The following is an 18,923-nucleotide window of genomic DNA, read 5'->3' as shown; positions in this document are numbered from 1 at the left end:
GCGTTTTTGTGGAGGTCGATGCACACGACAGTAATGTAACCACCCCCACCACTCTATAGGAACACTTAAAAATGTGATGCATTTTAGTCTTTCATTGCTTTATAGTTTTAAAAGGAAAGTTTTCAAATTTTGAAATTTAAGGGTACTTTAGTAACTCTTTGTTTTTTAATGTGCTACTATTAAGGAATTTAGACACTGTCATTTCAAATTAAATGATATTTGGGAATATATCTCGTTATGCTCTGGCCTCTCGATCACTGAAAATTCAGGATCCTGGCTTTATCGAAAACAAAGATAAAGGTCGAGACGAAAATGCCCCGAAAACCTTCGAGAAAATATAGTAAGAGCTATTATTAAATAGCCAACAAAAACAATTATATGTTTCTATTGTAATATGAATATTTATAGGCATAAATATACTATCGTTGCAGTTTAATATGATGCTTAAATTACTCAGTTTACTCATATCCCGTATGGTCTAGTGGCTAGGATACCTGGCTTTCACCCAGGAGGCTCGGGTTCGATTCCCGGTACGGGAGTTTGGGATTTCTGTGGGTACTCTTTTTTCATGTTTTGTTGTTTACTTAATAAATTTGTAATGTTTAAAAATTATTTATTAGCGTTTTATTATTTTGTTTAAAGAAGGTATTATTATAAATTGACCTCTCTGAAGTATGAAGTCTCATACATGAGAGGGTCTACTAAAATGGTCTCACTGTGCTAACCAAATATTTAAATCTCTAGAAGCATTCAGAAGACTAATGTGGTTTTCAGTCTGAGATGTAGGATTTCTCTAAAAACATATTGGCCGTTTAAGTAATGTACGTTTTAAAAATGACTGACAAATATAGATTAAGCGGATTATAGAGTACCAATATCTAAATAATATTAGTTGCAATAGATTATTTTCAAGAAATCCATTACATATAAAACCTTTAGCCATAACAGTGATAATTCAACGGCGCTAGAATACTATGGTTTGTACCATCATACTAATTAATATGATAAATGCGAATGTCAGTTTGAGTGAAGGTTTGGACACACATTGTCGGGGTCCATAAGAATACTTAGAAATACTTTCATCTCGAAAAAATGTACTGTTTCCCAGAAAATTGGAGAAACTCGATTTTTAATAAGGTTGAATAACTCGAGTATTATTGGACCAATTTCATTATCTTTTACGTGTTTACAAGTGTGTTTTTTGCGGTACCTTCGTACCTTGACATGGAACTCCTCATCCCTACTCCTGTTTTACATAATTTATGATAATTTAGCTTCTCTCATAAAATTTACAATGAATATTGAATATCTATGATAACATGATATGATGGAATCCTCAACCTTGATAATGCAGAGGTGCCTCGAACCTAAACCATAAGAGTAAGCGATTTAGAGCCTTCACATTTATTTTCAGGTTATTAAACAGAGAAACGATGAACAATTGCCTTTAAGTCCTAAACACTGATGACGCAGGGGTGCTTCCAGCCTAAACCGTGTGTGTTATACACTTCATACTTTCGGATATGTATAAAATGTTGTTAGATAGACTAGACTAGAATATGTTTGACACTGTGCTCCATTAATGCATATTTTGAAGGTAACAGCAGTATTAAACGTTGCTGTGTTCTGATTTGAAGGGTGTGGTATGGGAGATATACTTTTCTGAGGCGTTCCTGCTTAGTCCTCAGGGGTAGCGGCGCATCTGTGGTCGATCTCAGGTAGGAATATCTAATCCTATCTGGAGTTGACTACAGATGTTCATGGGCGGCAGTAGCCACTACTACTCCTATATTATAAAAACACACTGTGTTCACTGCGTTACATCGCGCTCGGAGGACTATGGCTGTGGTCTGTTGAAGATCCCGGTCGGCGTCCTCTACGCGGCGCTAAGGTCGTAATGGGGGAAAGGTTACATTTCTAACTATTATATACAAGTATTTTTATAATTAAAAGTTCAGGTACTTTCGGAATTAAAACTTTTCTGCCCTAAATACTTTTCTTAATTAAATGAAATAGTAAGTTCTAAGCGAGAGAGCACACGCCATTAACATAAAATATCACCTACCCCTATTACTCACAAAAACTCTCGACATATTACCCTCTATTGTTCCCTTGGTAAATTACAGTGTCCTTGTAAAATGCGATGTCCATGAGCGAATAAAATATTGCCTCATATATATTAGCTTTATCGCATTGTACGTTTAAATATTGCTTGTTACGAGTAGCAAAGTGCAGTCCACCTGATGGTAAATGGCCGTCCGTTGACAACTGTAATGAACTCCAGATAAATGATTCCTACCTACGGTTGGTTACAGGTGCGTTGCTCATCTTAGGACTACGTTGGAACGCCTCGGAAATGTATGTCTGCCTTACAAACCTTACCTTACCGTACAAAGTAAAACACAGCGGTGCATAACAATGTTGATGTAACTGTGAGTAGACAGAAATAAGTAAGGCGGTGGTGCCGCTTGAGTAAAACAACAAAAGGTTTTATCATAAAATTTCATAAAATGAGACCATGATAATAATAATAATTCTCCAAGAACAAGTCGAACTCGCACATGGAGGGTTCCGTACCACCAAATGTTCATTATTTTTTACTTATTTTTATTCATTTTATTATTTTCAACAATACTTAGTTATATGACACAACTATAGATGGCGTTGGGGTGATTATGATACGTAAACAACTTATAATAAAATTAAAATAACTATATTAAAATATGTTTTATGGTTCTTATTTGTATTTATTATAATACCAGTTATTAGTAAACAGATTGTAAATATCTCAACCGTCTTCCTATTACGGTTTAACAGTTAGATCGAAAAAGGCCGAAAAAATCAGATTTGTTGTATGGAGACCCCCTTTATATTCAACTTTTATTTTTTATTTTTTGTAGTTGTTGTTATAGCGGCTACCGTTATGCATCATATATAATAATAATTTCATGTGTCTATCTATTACGGTTCCGGAGATATAGCCCTGTGACAGACGGACAGACGGAGAGACAGTGAAGTCTAGTATTAGTACCTTTTGGGTGTGGAACCCTAATAAAAACAAGTAATTCTTTTGAGGAGGCGGATTTTTATAAATACCAAATATGTTTGGGGAAATGTCGAGTTATGTGAGACTCTCTACTTTGTAGACCCTATTTATCTAGACTCTTCACTACAACTCGCTCAGTGGCCACATTGCGCTTATTAACCGCTTCCCTTGCGTGGTGACCCTCAGGTTCTTCCCAGGGCAAGTAAAATCATCACTAATCGTAACTACCAAAGATAAATAAAATATTTTTATTTTTTTAAAACATTGATTAGGGAGCCTCTTATCAGTGATGGGATTGAGACAAGTAGGAATAGCTTTGAAACTAGGTCTTCCAATCAGGGGTCGCAGGTTCAAATCCCAGGAACGCACTCTGTATATTAAGGTTATGTGAGTATAATATTTATTAAAATTGTTTATACAGACGAGGAAAATATAGTGAGGATATATACACTCCTGAATTCTTAAAAAAATGTCTCATTCATGTGTGTGAATTCCACCAATTCGGACTTGGAAAGCACGACGGATTATGGAGCCTCCGCCTCCTACTTCCTACTCCTCAAGCAAAGAGGAGTCCTATGCCCAGCAGAGGGACAGTAAAGAGTTAATGACACTCCAAGTGTGGTGGCGTATGGTTTGTCTTTCTACTCCATACTACTATTGAAGATGTCCTCAGATAATTTGGTGATACTTTACGGTTTTTTTCTGTGCGATACTTGAATTAACTTCAAGCATACGTAAGCAAAGAAGAAGTGTATAATTACAAGCATCATTTAAAATATAAAGACGAGCATACTGACCCAAGTTTAAAATTAGATTGAATAATGTCAAAATGCTTATCTGAATAATTTTTGCCGAGTCGACAATTTCCCAATAGCCAGCGGTAATTTCAAGGGCTGGGTGGGAAAAAGGGACGATATATTTATGACACCCGGCCCTACGAAGGAAAATTAAGTGAGAGTATGTTTAATGCGATTTCTTATATTTTCGCTATAACTTGTACAAATAGTAAATACGCATGCGTATAAAAATAAGCAAAAAACAGAAAGCGTCCAGTAAACCGGCGCGGGCGTTCTCATAGGTCCGATATTTACACGCTGCGGTGCTCGACCGTGAACGCGCATGTGCGAAAGGGGTTTATATAACCGCGGGCAGATCTGAATCCAAGTGCGATCCATGGACTAACGTCCGTTAGGAAACTTTACTCATTCATCTTTTCCCCAAAAGAGGGGTGCGGGGTCCGGGCCGGGCTGCGCTACTCGGCGCGGGTTACATAACTGAACTGGAGGGTGACGGCTACTGCTACTCGAGCCGCCCTCGCGAGCGGTCCTGTTGTGCCCCGCGTGGCTTAGCGCGCTCAATTTGAATTCGCACCCTCGCCGACTCAACACGCGCCCGACGCTTCGCAACGCGAGGCGCTTCGCGGTTACCCACCACCGACACTTTGCCACCTGAAATTTAATTCCGCGGCTTTTCCAAATTTTTAAAACTTCAAACTTTTAGCCAGCTTACGAGCGGAAGCGGTAAGTACAACTCGATCTTTTTGTTTTTGTTAAGAATTTGTCGTTTACTTTTATGTAAGTTTTATTTTCAATCTATTTTAATGTCAGTGCTGTGCGTCTTTTGAGGCTGAAACTAAATAAGTGCCAAGAAGTCTGTTTATTACTTAATTCTTAACGACGATCGCATTATTTACTTTAAATGTAATTTATTTTAACGTCTGTTTTGTACTCATTAAATTGAATGCGCAATAAAATAAAAATCAAAAAGAGGCGAAGCGCACTTTAAAGTACTTCAAGATTTTTCTGAAAGTCAGTCCCTTTGGGTTGCATAATTATTCGTAAATGTAAGAAGCAAAAATTTTGCTGTGAGCGTACCTCAAGGAAAAATAATATCAACTTGGATCGATCCGTAAACTGCCGCAAATCTTGGTGTACTTTTTATTTTATTTTGGCGTCGCAATTTTTAAGGTGCGGGTATTTCTCAGATGGGATTGTGTGACTAAAATCAATGGAGCTTTGAGAGAGATTTACAAGGGATACCAGGGAATATGGCATGATATACGCTGGTGACTTAAGGACTAAAACGTTTCGGCGTGTCGGTATAGCGTATAATATTTTACCGCCTTAGTGAGCACTTACCAAAAATAATATGAGGGTTCTCGGTTTTGTCGCTTCACGGTTTATTCTCTTACATCCGAATTTATAAGTCTTATAAAGAGACGCCTTATTGTCTACCGCGATTTCATAGTTCTGGCCAGTGTTATTCCCATTTTACTAACAAAGTGTAACTTCATTGTTTGAAAAAGAACATTGTACTCTTACGCTCAATAATGTTATAACTTAAAAAAAAATCATTTTAAATAACAAAATAATTTTAATTCAGCGTAATATTAATAGAAATGACGAACTGACAACGAAATTTTCATATCATTCTATAAATACATACATTCGATTTGATTTCGTAACCAGCTACGGAGCTACGCTCGTAGCCCGTAGGCATGGTCGTAGAGGTCTAATAAACTACGTAGTATAATTTTGGGACTGCACCAGGGAGCCCGGGTCTCGTGATTAATGATTAGAGGGTCCTCATCTATACTATATACTTATGTACTACGCTTAGCGAGATGAAAAGTTGAATGATGGGCATAAATGTATTTTAGGTACCTATCCGGATGGTTAGTGCCCTAAATGTATAAAGCCGTATTGTTATTAGTAACATATAGTAGCAGATGGTGTCTTTGTCTAAATTTTTAATTGCGGATATGTGAACAATATTTGCAATTCTTTGTGAACGCTGTCTTAAGTTCTTAAAGCGGAAAATGGATTGTTGATAATAAATAATCGTTAATAAAATAAACACAATTTTATTTTTATGAAATTTATAGGTTTCGCCAGAAAATAGTTTAAACGGGTGAGCGCATATAACATAAAGTGCACGTTTAAGTCTTTCCTATCAAGGATTGGAATGGGAACACTTTTAGAACATTTATATCGAAATAGCATACAAAATAGCATTATTTTATACTGTTTATTGTCATAACGACTTTGATTTTCAATAAACGTTATCTAAAAAGTAACCATTGGAAATGTATGTTAATTTTTGGTTTGGCAGATTTTTTTGCGAAGCGTCACGTCTCGTTTGTTATCATATTTTGAATGAATATTCTAGTTTAACAATATTTCTCCAAAAACAATTAATCTGAAAGTGTTATTCAAATAGCGATCGTGATATTGCGTAACTGAACGTTCTAAATCAAGTCCGATTGAAATATTTTCGCTAAATTTATACCGCTTTCATCGTCGCTATAATCCACATTTTTACGAAACTTTATTGTGTCGGTTCGAAAATTTCAAATTAACTTTATCTGTAATGCCTGAAGGATTCCAGATGATGTCTAAGAGAAAATTCCAAGATTCGCTTAAGTGCCTCAGTAACGGGGATCACCATTTATGTAATATAAGCGAATGAGCGAACACCTGATACTTACACTTAGATAGTTACTGCCGCCTCAGAATCCAAACCTGTATCCAGCGGTTTTGTACTGGTGTTGTAAGTGAAATGGTTGCGGTTGTGCTACCGTGGTCAAAACTTAAAGAGATTATACAAATCTTTAGATTCTACAAATCTTCTTTCTTACTTACGCCTACGTTATCGTGGTAAAATAAATAGTAATGCACTAAAACACATTTAATACCACGTAGTAAAAACTCTAGGGAAAAACATGATAGATCTATACGATACTATACCCTTTTTAGCCTGATTTAGAACTAATAAGTTGAATATGAGATATGTATAACATAAAAGCGGATTTTAGGATGGTATTAAGATCATAACACGTTCTTGATATACCTAAAGTAATAATGCAATCGTATTTTTTGCAGGATTTTAGGTTCTTTTGCCGGTATATTTTTCCTACTTCGCTCCATATCACTGATTAGTGGTAAAAATCTTTTGTCATAACTGAATATTGTTTTAACTTAACTTTCTCATAAATTGTTTATTATGTAATATTAATTTATAAAATCTTTTCTGGTCAAGTTTTTTAGAAATAAAATATCGCCGCAAACATATTGTAAAAAATCATTTACTTCCAGATTTACAGATAAAGGAATAAACCGAAAATTAATTGTTAAGATTTAAAGAACGACATAAATAAATTGCGAATATAAACATATCATTGTTTCATATTAGTTCATATATAATATTGTGAAGGAGATTAGCCAATCTTACGACTGAATTTTAAACCCCAACCGATTGAGCTGCAATTTTGAATACAGCAACATGTTTGATTTTGGGTCACGAAGCATGATTCGAGTATTCATGCATGCATGATTCGATATTTTAATCCAATTACATTTATGCATTGATATGGGTATCAAATGAAAGAGGTTTCTCAGAAGAATACGAACAATGATGTTACATAAGCTCTTTTATTTTTTTTTGGTACATTGTTATCTTTTTTATAAAATCGTTTAACAATGAAATATCATTGTTTAGACTGTTAGTTTTAAATCTTTACTCATATATTGCCTTCATACTGATGGAGCCCCAATAGTGAGTTTAATTTTGCGTCGGTACATTTACTTTCGGCTAGGACTGTATGTTATTCGGCAAGCGGGTGAAGCATAAACTGTCCATGTTTATTACACCCTCAGTTTCACGACGGGAGAATCATATCTTCAGCGTGATGTATATAACCCAAGAAAGCAATAACCTTGCCCGCACTTCGGAATATTTTATAAATTATGGACGTAACATTGCTGAAATGTAATACAAGAATATTATAAATTCTTAATTATAATATATTATAATAATTTAATTAAATTCACCCAAAATAATTAGATTTGTATACTGCATAGAAGTAGCAAACAAATACAGTAATATCCCGAGCTACGCTACCCCGACTTACGCGAATTCGGAGTTACGCGATTTTCAAATCTCGTTGATTCTAACAAAAAAATAAGCTTACTAACCCTACAATTATTCATGTAACCATTTGTATTTGTTGCGCGAAGTCAACACATTCGAAATCATACCATAGGATGGTATGTACAATGTTCATGCATACCCCGACTTACGCGAATTCGACTTACGCGGCTATCACTCGGTCCCACCAATCGTGTAAGTCCGAGGAGTAAGTCCAATCGTGTAAGTACACTGATTGTAAGTGGCCGTAGTCATTTATAACCAATAATTCCCATAAAGGGCAAGGTCTACCTGAAGTCGTTTGCAGATGCATTTTTTTGGAGGATTAAATGTTCGCCTCATTAAAGGTCAGCTGGCATTTACCAAAACGCAAAAATTGCTTCAAACTAGAAATTGTAGGGATATAGTCCAATGGATATGCACTTATTATTTTAAAATTTATTACAAACATGTGATCTATTCGAGAGGGAAATTACATATTAAAACGGTAGAAGTAGTATTGCAACGTAGCTTTCCATATGGATGATTACAAGTAAACGTGCACCTTCGATTGAAATTGATCAAACAAACATCAAAGGAAATATTAATAAGTGGCGATCAACTCCACAGAGGCAACCAATAACAGAGTAGGATAGCAGGGGTCGTTCTAGCCTGATTCTTCCAGCTCACTGTACGTGTTTATCGAAGCTACTCACCTTCTCGTGTCATTTCATTTGCTTTGTGGATATACGAGTAGGTAATGTACATCAATACACGGGAACACTAGTGTCTTTGGTTTTCAGTCGAAACTTAAAACGAATTTACGAAACAAAAGGTTTTCGCTTTATCTATTGAACTGTACCCTTACCATGAGTTTTCAAAACATTCCACAATTTTACGTTACGTTTACTCAATCCATTATTCTGTTCCGTTTGCTTCAGTACACTGAGTAAACATAACAATAAGTAAGTGCTCAGGTAGTGCTGAGGTAGACAGTTTAAAATGTCACAATACATGTACCTACTAATATGACTGCTATGATAACGAAATAATAAAAACAATCGTTATACGAACCCGTTTAGAGCGAGTTCGACTCGCACTTTGCCAATTATGTTTTACGAGCATATGTGCATATGTGTCTCAATTTTGGGCTAGATCTGTAGCTCAAATAATCTTGTTTTTTTAATAGATAACACTAAAATTCCTTGGTAGCTAAAATACAATAAAGCTAAATACAATAAAAAATCCGGAATGTTACAATGGTATAAGATAACATTTCACACAAAACTTACTTTACAAAAGTATTTACTTTTAGCACACAGCAATCATAGTGCAAAGTATTACGTACATATTACGCCGCATATCTTTGCATAAAGTGTCACATCATCTTCAAAACACCAACTTAACTCAGGACCACAAACCGACACTAAAGTTAATAATTCGTCAAGTGCGAGTCGAACTCGCACATGGAGGCTTCCGTACCGCCAAATTTTCCTTATTTTTATTCATTTTATTATTTTCAACAATACTTAGTTACACCACACAAAAATAGCCGGCCACCGTTATGCATCCTTTGTAAAAATGTCATGTGTCTATCTATTACGGTTCCGGAGATATAGACCTGTGACAGACGGACAGACAGCGAAGTCTTAGTAATAGGGTTCCGTTTTTACCCATTGGGAACCCTAACAAAACGACGTAATACGTTACAAAACTGCCGCTTAAAACCCATTGTATTTTAGAATTCATCTCTACCTGTTTGAAAGTTTCCGGACCAAAGAGTGCAATTTACCGCCCTCAATGGAGAGGTGCTAAACTTTTCACAGTAAATTTTCATTACCTAAAAGTTTCTTAGAAGGTTTTTCACAGTGCCGTCTGTCACCGTTATCGGGCTACGCTAAATTATCTTAATTTGGCTTTAAATATGCATGTATTATTCGTAATTAGTATAGGGTACTTGCTCTACTGTTTCAGGTAATGCGATTTGGATAAAATTTTGTTGCATAATATTTTATGTCCTTAATACAGTTTGTTTCATTTTGGATTACATTAAGATTTTTTATGAATGAATATTACAATAGTTTATTAAAGGCTATCTGTAATTAAATCCAGATTTTCAGATCCATTGCTACGCATTCTTGTTGTAAGGTGTAGTAAAGAGTTTAAAATCCAAGGGCGTATTGGTCAGCGTATTAACATGGGCGCGAAAAGAAAAAATCTTCCAAAAAGGACTTTTTTGATTTCACTGAAAAAATCTGAAATAATTTATTCGGAATTCCCTACCCCTTTTGTTGACTTTAGACTTTAGTGTCCATGGTGGAGTGACCTTACAATGCCCTTATTAGTGCGTACTCATCATCAACCCATTATTGTCCCACTGCTGAGCATAAGATCACTCGTCGTTAGTTTGCAAAGACAGTAGATAAGAGGACATTTTACTCCGTGACACTGCAACGCAGACATATCGGAGGGTTTGTGTATGGGAGCTATAGATACATACAAAAACGTATAAGTTTATGATTGTGCTTTATATAAAATATTCATACGGACATATTCTTTTTTTTCTCTGTATGTAATGTGAAAATTGATAACTGATTTTACTTAGTTATATAATATCACAATTTTAATATTTCATGTTTTAATATAGAGATAGTTTTATAACTAATATTACTTCTATATTTATTCTATTGTAATATTGGATATTTTAGTATAGATTTACTTTTTCACTATCTTTTTGTATCCATGACCTAATCTTAGAAAATTTGAACGATATATTTACTCTTCACTCGGAAAATATTAAGAATGAACGTACTGTTTAGTAGACTTTGCTATCGATATTAATACATTTTTTCAATTTTATATCATCCTATCGGCAATATTTCAAGTTAATATTATGGAACCGTCATTAAATCATTTAATAAGGGCTAATTCAAACAATAAATATACATCAATCTACAAGTACCCTATAAGTAAGTAGTTATGAAGGTAGTAGAATACTTTGTACGGCGGCGGCACCACCGCCACACCTTATCTGTCTCATAACATCAGCGTTAAGCGCTGTTGTGCTCTGGTTTGAAGAGTGTGGTAAGAGAGACAAACTTTTCCGAGGCGTTCCAGCTTAGTCCTCAGGGTTAGCGGCGCATCTGTGGTCGGCCTCAGGTAGGAATATCTAATTATATTTGGGGTTAATTACAGATGTCCATGGGCGGCAGTGTCGACCTACCATCAGATGGACTGTATGCTATATTATAAAAATAAATTACCTTTTACGACGTATATAAAACATCTCTGAAACGCTAAGAAGTTGAAGCCGCTTGATTCGGAACTAAAGCTTGTAGGGTCACAAAGCCGGCATTTGTTGTGTGGTACACTTCCGCATCTCCATTGAAAGGGGTCGCATCTGTGTTGTCTTGCAAAACGTTCTTTATCTTTTTGTAAAAGATTTTTATCCATATTTGAGTTGCAGTTCTGGTCTTACTTGTATGTTGTATGATTTTATCTTACCTCGGAAGATAATGTTTGGAACATATGAACATAAGTATGTGTGTTTCATTATTTAGAATGCCCTACAAGCTAAAGTGCTTGACGAATTTTAACGTAAATAACATAGGTTACATTATTTATATGTATATAGATTTTTATAATATAGGAGTATCAGACGAGCATGCGTAATACTAAGTGACAACCCTAGATAAGATATCCTGCCTGAGGTCGGCCACATATGTGCCCTTGAAGACTGATATGGAGTGCCTTGGATGCGTATGTCTCCCTTACCACACAAACCTGAACAGCAGCATTATTAATTACAAATTCTAATATTGGACTGCTGTTATATTTAGGTATATAAATATGTAAGTAATTTGTTCCATTATTCCTCAAGGGAAAACCGCTATTAATTCTAAAGATATTATCCTAAAAATCAGCGCCAGTGCACAAATTCAACAGAACTGAACAGCGATCATAAGTCGAACAGTTGATATTCAGCTTCAACTCCTTTCAAATGGTTTAGTACTATGACTTTAGTATTTATTGGTTATTTCAAAAGATTAATATTTGACTTTAAGACTATATCTAATACATTATTATAGTGGGTGTCTTCTTTTATACATACTAATTGTCAACTCGAGTATCGAATAAATATGTACCGATATAAAATATGTAATTTCAATAAGTAAATTAATTTGCAATCGCTGGCAGTGATCGCGTAGTGGTTAGGAAACTCGGCCTTTCGGAACCTCGGACCCCCAAAGGGTCCGAGGTTCAAATCCCAGGCACGCACCTTTGATTTTTCAAAATTATATGCGTATTAGAAATTAATTATCACTTGCTTATAAGGGTGAAGGAAAACACCGTGAGGAAACCTGCATAACTGAGAAATCTTAAAAAAGAAGTTTTTAAAGGTATGTGAAGTCTACCAATACGCACTTGGCCAGCGCGGTAGACTATGGCCTAATCCTTTTCATTCTGAGTGGAGCCCAGCAGTGGGATAGTAATGGGTTGATGATTAATCTGCAATCGAACACTGGACTTCATGTCAAACACATACACATATGCACAAGAAAAAATCTTGTTCCGTGCACAATACATATGTCTATCAGACTGTGAGATCAAAACTGCGATCAATCTCTTTCAAGCGATTCCATAATCAGTTTGTGGTTATCTTTGCAACCTAGATCTAAGCTTCAATAGTACTTTGGTGGCAGAACTCTTCGTGGCTCGAGGTAGAAGGGCGAAGATGCCGGTAATACATATGAGACAACAACAACCATCTTAGTCCTCAGGAGTTACGTATCTGTGACCAGCTTCAGGCAACACTCCTCATAGAGTTGGTTACAATGGGCGGCTACTTCAGTCCTATAAAAAAGTATCTGCTGTATTCTGGTATGGAATCGTTTAAACATTTAAAACATTTGCTACGAGCGGTATAGTGCTAGAGTGTTCAGTGCAAGGTATAGAAATCGTCACGATTATTCGTGTTTTTCTTTACAACCTCTTTTTGTAACCTAACCTAACCCAACTGACCTCGACACCGACCTTGGTAGGATGTAAACAACAAAACCCTTGAACACATCCCAGCCTCGTAACCATGATTACAGCATGTGAGCTAATATCCGTCGGAGGCTGCAATATTATCTTCCGTATGTCACGCAATACGTTGCGGTGAAGAACAATAAAATACAGTTTATCCGTAGCGATGTGTAATTTCCGGTACGTACTTAGCGCGATCGTATTTGCACTGACTTAGCACCTAGTGCTTCCTACAGCAAATATTTACAGCAACTGACTGCGAAACTCGAAATGCCAATACGGGAAATATTTGGAAAACGGATAGTGCTTAAAATACGTTATATACCATAATAGCAGATTATTAAAGAAACTCACGTGGCTTGTATAATTCAACTTAGAGCGTTTCTTGTCGCGCGTGTTTACGTCTGCACGCGGGTCCTATTACACGCGTGTCAATTGCTCTATTGTTTTAGGCGCACAAACCCTTAGTATACGTTTTTACAAAATTAACTGTTTTTGTATTTGTCTACGTATGTCCAATCAGCGCCCCCAGCGAACCGATTGGAAATGTACGGGAAATACGTAAACAAATACAAAAACAATTATTTTTGTAAAAACATAAAAACTCATTCTAAGGGTACAGATGGCGAAGGTACTGCGCCCGCAGCGAGTCATTTCATGTGTGCAACTGGCCGCGTGTGCGGGTGCGAACACACGCCACCGGAAAGCTCTTAGGGACCGAAAGGATATAGTGTTAAGTGTGTTACGCATACGCCCCAGTTGCGCTCTGCCTAATACGAGTAGTAGGGGAGAGCCCACGATGCTAAATGTGTACAAACTCGAGCGTCATTGGGACCTATACAATTGTGTAGGTTAGAATGAATGAAATGAAATATTGTATTTATTTTGTATAGGCCAACGGCGGCACTTACAAACTGTCAGTTACAATATTTTCTTAAACTACTACCAGATCGGAACGCGACCTCTGATTCTGATTAGACGTTAGAATGAAGAAAAGATTATATGATATTTTTTGATTCAGCGGTCAAGCGACACCCGGATGGAACGAGTTCCTTTCGATTAATTAGTGAAGGAATTGTAATAAAACTTTATTTCGTTTATATTAAAATATTTTTTTTATTATTAACAAATATAATCCTTACTTAATATTATAAATCCGAAAGTAACTCTGTCTGTCTGTCTGTCTGTCTGTCTGGTTGTCTTTTCTTCACGCCTAAACCACTGAACCGATTTTATTGAAATTTTGTATAAAGATCGTCTAAAACCCGAGAAAGGACATAGGATAGTTTTTATCCCGGAAATCCCACGGGAACTAGGGATAGCGATCGATTAATCGGAGAATCGATTTTTTGGACCAAAAAGTCGATTATTTTAATCGATATTAGTAAGGATGGAATCGTAAACTATGCATTTAATCAAGTGATGATCTTTAGCAAAGTTGTTGTCCATGAGCCCACGAAGGTTTCAGAGTTGGTACGACCAATTTTCGTCAGATGGCGCCACTGTCATTCCAATGAAGATAAGAAGTTTCAATTTTATGTATGTTAGTATGTTATATTATTTTCTGTTAAACGCGGGCGAAGCCGCGGGCAAAAACTAGTGTAATATAAACTTAATCAGTAGGCTCAATTTTAGTAATTAATTAAAATATTTTTAATATCCGGAACTTGTACGGAAACACTGTCAGGATTCTTTATTGTTATTATTTTTTATTATTTATTATATGCAAAAATACACTCAACAAAAATAATCGTCGCGACACCACACTATTTAATGCGACATAGAAAGACGAAACGAAAATAACTGGCTTGCTTTCTATGAGAGAGAAAGAGACAGACAGAGAAAAACGCGCACGCCGCACGGCTTACAACTATTGCCAAAAGTGTCGTTACAACTTTTGGTCTTAATTTTTTCCGTCTAGCCCCCTTTCGCAACGCGCTATAAGGAACTTCGTTCCAAAAGTAGTGTGAGAATGTATGAAGACTAATGAATTTTCCTAAAAATTAGCCTTTTCCTTTAGTTTGTGATACATCATTACTTCCCAGGGATTCATGCTAATAAGTGACACTATCACATAGCATAATACAGGGTGTTCAAATGACTATTTTTTTACTACTTCGACGTATGGTAATCGACAGCTTATGATGTTTCCCGTTTTCTAGCCCTAGCTATTATTTCCTTTATATCAAAAACAAAATTGACCGCGTTCGATTCGTTCGTTCGCAATTTCCCGACATAGAAAGCTCATTTATGGTTTAGGATACTCTACAGGGTATAAGGTATCTCCCATATCTTAGTCTGCCGCGCTCGAGACTCTCCCGAAATCCCCTCTTGGTCTCCCCAACTATAACGGAAGTCACTGTAACTGCCGCCTCGGCTCGTTGGCCGTCGCGCCACGCCTAATCTGTTAACTAACGGAATATAAATATAAGACAATATTTGTAGAGAGTATGAGAGTTAGTGGCTTTTTAGTTTAGACGTTTTAGACGTGACTTTATATTGTTGTTACAAGCTTGTACAGATTATAATTGATTATCTATGTTGTGAATAATGTATAGAGTTTAATAAAAATATTAAGATGAAATACGTTAAGAAAATGTATGTCGTCTCTTTACGAAAGGAAACCATGCTTGGATTCCTTTCAGTCAGTAGTAGAGTGTATGCCGAAGTCCTACCTGCTAAAATGCGAAGGTATTCCTCTTGACGCTAAAAGCACTCGTCCGGGGTCCTGACAGCGTTTGCTCACGAGGCTCGTCACTGTTCAGGATGAAGCTGAAGATAAAACAGTTCGGTATCTTTTTCCCTTTTGGTTATTATTAAGTTAAAAATACCATCGAATTGCATGTGTTCCCGAATTACTAATCAATGTTATTAATAGGTATGGATAGATAGGATATCAATAACGGGCGTAATACGGCACTGGTAGCCTTGTGTCAGCGTTTTGACGGATTGATTCTGGGAGTGCCAAAACGGCGTCCTTGTCAGCACTATTAGCTAATCCATTCCATTCATATACGAAGGGAAAGTCTTTGCGCTCTGAGAAATACGTTTAAGCTCCTCACATAAATAAGAACATTATGAGCTATGGAGTTTGGTCATGTGATATCAGGCGATACGGCTTTTTATTAAATTGACACCCTTTTTATTTGTGTGATCTATATATGCACGCTCCCAGGGAACTGTTTAATTTTCTAGGACAATAAAGTACCTAAATCCTAAATGATAAACCATAGTATTCACGGTGCCAGGCCACATTATCATTTCTTTAAATGCAAATAAAAGATACCAAAGGTGTGTGAACTCTACCAAATTGCATTTAGCAGTGCGGTGGACTATGACCTGATCCTTATTATTCTGAGAGGACACCCGTGCCCAGCAGTGGAACAAAAATGGGTTGATGTTGATCATGAGATGCAACTGTCACTTTCGTCTGTAACGCATTCCAGATACAACAGTTGTTTAATCTGAAGCCGATCATAGTTGCGTGGCCACTACTGACAACTGAACTAAAATACTCGCCTTGCAGAAACGTGAGAAAGTTCACGCCAGAAAATGTGTGTTTACCCCGGTATACTGTTTCTATCTACACCTCTCATTTATTATTGTAGGATGATGAAAATGCATAATATATTCCTGTTAGCACTAATTTTTACTTATCGGGTGTCGTGTCCGGGTAATATTAGATGCACGAATGACAGAACTTTTGTATGAATCTGTTCATATTTACCTAATACAGTTTTGCTTTGGCTACGATATTGTCAGTATAGGTGGTTTGCCAACTCCGCAAATATGACATAATATCACTTCAAATCGTGTATAAGTTTCGCTGTAATCGCTGTTTATATTTGTCAACGGAACTGTAGCCTTACCATGAGTCCAAAACATCCCACAGGTGTACGTTACGTTTACTAAATCCATTAATCTGTTCCGTTTGCTTCAGTAAAATGTGTTGTCGAAAGCGCACCACTGAGAAACGTAACAACAAATAAGTGCTCAAGTGACGATGAACTATTTGTCTCCCTCACATGTTCGCATAAAGAGAGACAAACATAATTGGACATTTAATGTTACGAGTACGTTACTGACACTATATTTATAATACAATCCGCTAGGGGCGCTGATTTGAAATTGTATGGACAAATACGTAAACAAATACCAATACAGTCATATTTGTCAAAACGTAAAAACTCATGGTAAAGGTACTGTTAACCCTTTCTTACTTATAGCTGAGCTGAATTTCATCAACTTGCTGTTCTTCTGATTCCAGAATTTATTTAGATATTAAAAATAAATTAACCTTAAAATATTAAGATTTAAAACAATCCCACCGAACAATATTCTGGTTCGGTTCTTTGTTCTCCTCTTAAATATTTAAAATAGTGTAAATCATAAAATTTCCTTTGACGTCCTTTGTGTGCCTGATAAAGCTCTGAAAGTGGCTTCAGTTTCAATCGGATCTGACATCCGATTATAAAGGGAACCGATGCCCGAAAAGTGAGAACGGGTACTGAATTAAGCCTTGAGAATATTAAAGTAAGCTATTTTCGAAGCCTTTCCTTTTTTTACTAGCTTTTATTTAGTTTCAACTGTCCCGTGTTTGTAAGGAAGTCTTGCAAGCTAAATTTCAACCACTTCCTAGTATCCGATTGAGTTGAAAAGAGGAGTTTTAGAACGTTAAGGAGATACAAAATCCTAATTTGTGGGATCGCATTTCTTGCTTTTAGCCGCCATCTTGAAAAAGGGGTGTAAATCGTTTTCTTCGATCGATAAATCGTTAGATGCGAGGGAAAGGTAAGTTTTTTAATAGGGACATAACTTCGAAATTCGGACGTGCCGGAGTCGAACTTCGGTCCCCTGAAAACGCTTAAACCTCATTAGCGTTACAATAAAACCTAAATGGGTTGCTAAACAAACAGCACATTTTTATGGAATTCGGCACTTACCCGCAGTGGATTTATGAATGAAGTGGAATGGATTTGGAATAGTTTGGGCGGAGAAACCCGAGGCGTGGCTTTCATTCCACCGCCAGCCGACACGCACGGACGATTAATGAATCATAATACTGTCATGGGTACATTAATTGCCACACAACCTCAATAACCCCATGTTATTATTAAGGAGTTTTGTACGATGTACGTTTATAAAAAAGAATCAATTTTGAAATGAAATTGTGACAAAAAATAACAAATATTTTCTGTTAAGCGATATCTATTCGCTAGATTGCTTCATTGCTTAATATCGATTAAAATCGATACTTTTTGTCAATCTCAAACTCTACCCTGTTAATACTTTATTAGTCTTTTTAGTGTATATAAAAGGTATTTATTGATTTATAGTTATCTCGTAGATCGAGTCTTTACATCAGAACCTTATTAGCTTTGTAATGGTTTTGTGAATTGGGAGCGTATTTTTTAATTAAAGGAAAATCATGTAACAGCCTAATATGAAGATTATCGAGAACATGTGTGAGCTAACGATATGTAAAGTGTAGTCAATTTGACACATTTTACTCAGAAACATATATTTTGTCAGATATACCACGTTCTCTTGTCGCTGATATAAGGTAGGAGGAGATACCTCAGAAAACCAATTAATAGAACTTAAATTAGGTGTAATTTTTGCAGTTCAATTAAAATTTGTACTGAATTACGACCCAATTGATTTTCAATATCATAGTTTTAGATGTCTATACCGATAAGCAAGTGAACTATTCTTTTGGATGTTGGTAAACGTTGTCGCCAATATATTCACACAAGGAGTACACGGCGAATCAATTTGAATGATAATAATATAATGCACTGGGTTACACACGTACAAACATAAATACGAGTAATACACTGATAATAAAGTAACGCAATACAGGGCTGGTTCAACCTGATTGCCTGATATCATCCACATCCTCGGATGCGGATGCCTTTACTGATCATACTGAATTGGGGTCTCA

At 36.3% G+C, this 18,923-nt stretch overlaps 1 protein-coding gene and 1 non-coding gene across 2 annotated transcripts in view; both read left to right on the top strand.

Annotated features, from left to right (window-relative positions):
- The first annotated feature begins 467 nt into the window (after positions 1-467).
- Positions 468-539, top strand: TRNAE-UUC (transfer RNA glutamic acid (anticodon UUC)). The gene has a single exon. It is a non-coding gene; the product is annotated as a tRNA-Glu (tRNA).
- Positions 540-4,273: 3,734 nt separating this feature from the next.
- The window catches only part of LOC140743546 (frequenin-2), a 315,634-nt gene continuing 300,984 nt past the window's right edge, over positions 4,274-18,923 (top strand). The window contains exon 1 of the mRNA XM_073074898.1: positions 4,274-4,566. The gene's annotated coding sequence lies outside the window, so the exon portion shown is untranslated. The remainder of the gene's footprint in view (positions 4,567-18,923) is intronic.

The sequence above is a fragment of the Epargyreus clarus genome, unplaced genomic scaffold (genome assembly GCF_041222505.1).
Source record: "Epargyreus clarus isolate Ecla_fem2 unplaced genomic scaffold, WU_Ecla_fem_2.2 ptg000007l, whole genome shotgun sequence".
Taxonomy (NCBI): domain Eukaryota; kingdom Metazoa; phylum Arthropoda; class Insecta; order Lepidoptera; family Hesperiidae; genus Epargyreus; species Epargyreus clarus.
Note: the sequence above shows the minus strand (reverse complement) of the source record. Positions and strands in the feature narration are given on the sequence as shown.